This window comes from Cyprinus carpio, chromosome B16 (assembly GCF_018340385.1).
Source record: "Cyprinus carpio isolate SPL01 chromosome B16, ASM1834038v1, whole genome shotgun sequence".
NCBI classification, from domain to species: Eukaryota; Metazoa; Chordata; class Actinopteri; order Cypriniformes; family Cyprinidae; genus Cyprinus; species Cyprinus carpio.
The window spans coordinates 12,079,050-12,085,074 of record NC_056612.1 but is presented as its reverse complement, the minus strand read 5'-3'; the positions used below and the strand labels follow the sequence as shown (position 1 = coordinate 12,085,074).

Genomic DNA, 6,025 nt, shown 5'->3' with positions numbered 1-6,025 from the left:
CAGGCTTGACATTTATCCTGCTTGAATTCGTTCTAAGAAATGCACATAACTTCATAATTACCAAACTTTCATCTGTGAATATTAAATATTTTAACTATAGTGTTTTTCTTCGCCGTCAAATGTAACACATCAGCGAGGCAAAACTGACGTCTATTTGCGAAAATGTGCTTTGATGCGCTTGTTTGAAAACTTGTGATTAAAGCACCACTCAGCGGTCAAAAGCTGCAAATGCACTTTGCAGACGCCGCGGCGGCAGTACGAGCGGTGGTAGAAGTAATGTTTTGGATGTCCACCTACTGTATACTCCATCCCAAAATGAAAATTTTGTCATTATTCACTTACCCCCATGCCTTTCCAAACCCGTAAAAGCTAAGAAATATATTGTGACATAAATTGATATAATATAAATTATTGTCCAGCCCTACATTCAACCAGTGTTGAACTCTCAAAGACCACCAGATACAGTAGATGAATTTAACTTTAAAATGTACTAAATTTTCTTACGGGGGGGCGGTATGCAGCACCACTTTTTACTCTTGGTTATAAAACTGGCAAGACATAGGAAAAGCCGTGTAAACTGGTTGCAGGCTGTTTGTCCAATTAGTGACAGTGACACCACAAATATGCAAATAAGAACGTTAACCCGGGGTTTAGGAATGTACAGTGTGAAACGTCTGTTAATGAATGCCCAGTATTTACAGTTAACCCCACGTGAAGTATGAGCAGTGTGAAACGTGATTACAGATAACCCAGGATTTCGTTTATCTGGGGTTTAGGATGACCCAGGGTTAACCATTTCAAGTGTGAAAAGCTCTCTAGAGGGAACAAGGTCTACCCACCAATCTTACAAAATCCTTTGGGAAACACTATTACCAAAACTGTAACAATGGACCCTTTTCACAAGACTGTGATGACACGTTTAACAGTCATCAGCATCGTAAATCCTTGAATGTTTTTCTTTCTTTTTTTTTTTTAATGTATTAAACATTTATAACACTATTCTTTGTATTATATCACCTTTGCATCAAATTACAAATTATTGTTTCTAAGGGGAAGGGGAAGTCGTGGCCTAGTGGTTAGAGAGTCATGAAAACATTATCGTGGAGTTTTTCTTTTGCTATTTGAGCAAATGGGAATGCAAAAAATATATTTGTGGTACTCTCCCATTCACTGCACTTCAGGTTAACCCAATTGGACTACTTTCCGCTGCTGAGAAACCCAGAAATGTGAAAAGGGTCCATACAAAGGTGGCTAAAAATCTGCAAACTTACGTTTTAGGGCAATAATTACAATATAAGGATTATTTAGCAGCTTTGCATGTTCATCTATAGTTGCCATCATCTGAAATCTTTGTGAGGTCTGGCATCTTCTGAAGTCTTCACACGCGAGGAGAAACAGGAAAACAAAAGGAGAAAGATTTGCATAACAGTTCATATTTCACACAAAAAATGATTTATTTTATCACATATAACAGAAGTGCAAGGTTATGAGATGTTTTCTGTGTGAATTCATGTTAAAATGTAATTGACTGTTCACAGTGAGCTTGATTGACAGGTGATCTGACCAATCGTAAAGGTGAATCCGCCATCTTGCCCGACAAACAAATTGGAAAGGAGAGTAGATTAACTTTGGTGGACTTAAACTTGAAAAATGTTGTATAAAGACGTGTGACATCTTTTATTTTGTGCTTTAATTAAATTTGAATCCATCGGTTCATGTGTGCTGCTTGAACTGAGGCGCTACAGCGATCTGTCACAACACATTAAAACAGCACAAAACAGTATTTATTGTTTGAATTTCTTAAAAAAAAAAAAAAACAAAAAAAAAAACCTTGTTTCATACCAGAAGCAACCTTCTCTGTCTTGTCTGTCTGTGTGTCGTCAGTTTCCTCTTTGGTCCACGGTGTGTTTGTCGCTGTGTGAAAACAAGGTGTGTATTGTTAGAGCAGCAGGGCTTGTCAGACATAGCAACAGTATTTAAGGAGGGTGAGTTTTTGCAAAGGGTCATTTGATTGCTATGATCAAAGCTGATTTTCAGCATCATTACTCCAGTCTTTAGTGTCACATGATCCTTCAGAATTCATTCTAATATGATGACTCCAATGTTCAGCGCGCGCACATTAAAGCACGCAGAATTTACATAGGCTAAACATAAAGATTTCGTCAATAAATAACTTAAATCTAATTAAATTATTAAATAATCAATTTAAGTTTTTTTTTCGTAGTTCCATGACCCATTCACAGGTGAAAAACGCCACCCCTGCACGTGAGTCAGAAAAAAACTTCACTTTTACAGTGATAATAAGTATACAAGTATAAAAGGTGTAAGTTTTATAGTTTAAGTAGTTTTAGATTTGGTGCTTTTTTTTCTTTCTTTTTTTACGAACACTCAACCCCCTATTTAGCCTATAACAAAGCCTGCTTGTTTATGACCCGCTAACACTTGCACTCTCAATTCGTTTCCTCACTGCTTGTTTTCATAAAAAAAACCCTAGCTTTCTCTATTCTTTTTCTGTTCTAGCCTATCTACTGGTTATATATATATATATATATATATATATATATATATATATATATATATATATATATATATATATATATATATATATATATAAAACTTGCTACTTGCACTGCGTTGGGTTTAACCACCGAGACTTATCATAGCACATACATATACTGCTCTTTTGTTGTTTTTGATCGCTTCTATTGTCGTCATTTGTATGTCGTTTTGGATAAAAGCGTGTGATAAATGACTATGTGTGTGTGTGTGTGTGTGTGTGTGTGTGTGTGTGTGTGTGTGTGTGTGTGTGTGTGTGTGTGTGTGTGTGTGTCATGGCTTGCCAGTGATAGAACACATGTCTGCAGAACAAAATTAAAACATTCGACAAAACTCAAGTTTTGTGTCATTGTTTTTAAAACGTTCATATTCCACTTCAGACTTTAAGTATAATATTCAGTGGCAGACAGACAAGCCATAGGCTATATAAAATAATGAATAAAAATACATTTAGTTACCCTTTTTCTCTCTGTGAGAGTGGACGTGCAGATCTCCGATTCCTCTGATCAAGTTTCAACTTATATCAGACGTTATGATTTAGATCGGATGCGTCGGCTGTGTCGGTTGATGAGTCAACATGATTTCGACGTTGAATCGATGTTTTATTTTACACGAAATAACGTTCTGATGTTCCTAACAAATAGTGAATGTTGATTCAACATCGAAATTTGATAGACGACAGATACTGACCTTTACAACCAAAAATCGACGTTGAATCAACGTCTGCTTGCTATCTTTTAACCCCTCTTCCTATGCCAACTGTATGCGTGAGTGTGTGTGTGTGTGTGTGTGTGTGTGTGTGTGTGTGTGTGTGTGTGTGTTAGACTAGTTTAAGTGTTTGTGTAGTTAATAACGTCTTATTTGTATCACACTTGAGGTTGTTCATTGTTTGCTCATAACTGAAGTGCCTAATCATGCAGATTTTAGCTACATGCTCTGAGTAGTATTGTACAGTAAGAAAGTTATTTTCCTTAAACAGAAAAGTAACATTCTTAGAATTGACAGAAAGTTGACACTGAGAGGTCATGTAAATACTTACAGCGGATCTAAATATTTATAATTAATCATAACTAGTTATGACTGATTATTGATATTTCCCCTTTGAGCTGATTCGCTGATGATGATATTCAGATATACACTGCACCAGATTCTATTCACCAGACCACATCACTATCTACCTGTGTTAATGAGCTAAAGGCCTGGCTAAATTCTAATTTTCTCAATTTGAATTTGAACAAAACTGAAATTTTAATTACTGGCACCCCTTCACTAACAAAAAAATATAATAAATGCTCCTAGTTTCAACCTTGATACTACAACAATTTTTCCATTTGCTACTGTCAGAAATTAAGCCATTACTCTTGATCCTTTACTGACTCTGGATGTTTACATTAGTAAACTATCAAAAGCTTCATTTTTCCAGCTTTGCCGTTTAGCCCAACTTCGATCTTATGTTTCTCCAAAAGATGCTGAATCATTAGTGCATGCTTTTATTACAACACGCCTCTACTACTGTAATGCTCTTTTTGCCAGATTCCCTTCGCACTCTATTTCTCGTTTACAAAATATTAAAAATTCTGCTGCAAGAATATTAACCCATCTGCTCATATTACCCATATCTTATTTAAACTCTATTGGATCCCTGTATCATTTCGCATTACTTACAAAATTATTCTGCTTATTTTTAGATCACTCAATACCCTTGCTTCTCCTTATCTCTCTGATCTACTGTCTCCTTACATTCCGCCTCGATCATTTCGATCTTCAGGCTGTGAACTTCTTACTGTACCTAGATTTCATCTATCTTCAATGGGCGGCAGGTCATTTTCCATCATGAACAGCCAAGTTTACCCAATACTATCAGTCATAACATGTTCTTTAGACACTCTAAAGAACTACCAGCTGTAATTCTCTATGAATATTTTCGTTCCGTGTATATTTGTTGCATTTACTATTCTTTGTTTGTTACTTATGGACACTATCTTTTTTCTGTTGTTACTTTCACTATGTTATGTATCTCTGCTTCCAGTACATAATTGTACCATAATATGCAACTGCAATCATGTCTATCCCCGGACTGGGAAAAATCTACTGTCCACTTAATTTGATTAATTGATTGATTGTGAAATGACTGTGTACTGTATGATGATTATGCAAACTGACTGTCTATTGTGTCTATTGTGCTTTTGTACAGCATCTTTGAGCTTGGGAAAGGCGCTATATAAATTAAACATATTATTTAGACCTAATGCATCATTGGTATTATCAACGTGAATGTTAAAATCTCAGACAATAAGTGCTTAATCTACCTTTATCAATAGTATGTCAATAGCAAATCTGCAAATTCTTTTAGGAAATCTGTATATGGCCCTGGCAGTCTATACACAGTAGCCAGAACAAAGGACAGGAGAGATCTCTTTTGCATATCTGATAGTGTAACTTTAAGCAGAAGTATTTTTAATGAGTTAAACCTGTATCCTGTTTTCTGAGTAACATTGAGAATATCTCTATATATCGTTGCTACACCGCCACCACGACCATTCTGACAGGGCTCATGCTTATAACAGTAGCTCAGTGGAGTGGACTCATTTAGACCAATATAATCATTTGGTTTAAGCCAGGTCTCAGTCAAGCAGAGTACATCAAATCTATTATCTGTGATCATTTCATTTACAATAACTGCTTTAGGTGTGAGTGATCTAATGTTTTGGAGCCCACACTTTAAAAATAGTTTTTGTTCATTTACTTTGCATTTTTCTGGTTTATTCACAGTCAGATTTTTTCTAGACCCTGCATTACATTTATTTTTTGACCTCACTATTCAAGGAACAGATAGCAATTATTTGAGATTTGACTTACTAGTCATATGGAGCGTAGTGTCCTGGAGATGTTGATTGACAGGAGTTTCGCGCCGACTCTGCTGGGGTGCAGGCCATGAGCACGAAAAAGCCTAGGACGCTCCCAGAAAAATGTCCAATTATTAACAAGTAATTTCAAAGCAGTTTCTGTTCTTTACACCATGACAATAACCACTTGTTTAATGAAAAAAGTCTACTGAACCTTTCTTGTCCATGTCGATACATGGGAAGCGATCCTGACATGATGATCATCGTCGCGGGCGATCAGTCGTCGCGTCTCGATCAGGCTCCTGAAGTTGCTCTTCAGTGTTTCCGTCTGCCACAACTTGGTATTGTTACCAGCACGACTGCGCCAATGCTCTCATCGCCCTTCAGGATTGTGGATATCTGCGCATTGAGAACACGAGCACCACAAAAACAGTGTGCACTTTACCTTCAGCTAACTTACCACGGACATGCCAGACGATGGAATCTCCGACAATTACAGCGTCACCATCACCATCTCGCGGAGGGGAGCAAAGCGGTTCCGCGTGGAGATCTCGAAGACCGGAGGCGCAGAGGTCCTTGCCCGGGGCCTGTCTTTTGCGTCCTCTGCTGCGGGTGCACCTAGG

General features: G+C 37.2%; 1 long non-coding RNA gene across 1 annotated transcript; it reads right to left on the bottom strand.

Moving 5' to 3' along the window:
• Positions 1–1,272: 1,272 nt before the first annotated feature.
• LOC122140095 lies at positions 1,273–6,019 on the bottom strand. Its single transcript, XR_006156808.1, has 3 exons — positions 5,617–6,019; positions 1,843–1,914; positions 1,273–1,376 (listed from the first exon to the last, which is right to left on the bottom strand). It is a non-coding gene; the product is annotated as an uncharacterized LOC122140095 (long non-coding RNA).
• Positions 6,020–6,025: the final 6 nt, after the last annotated feature.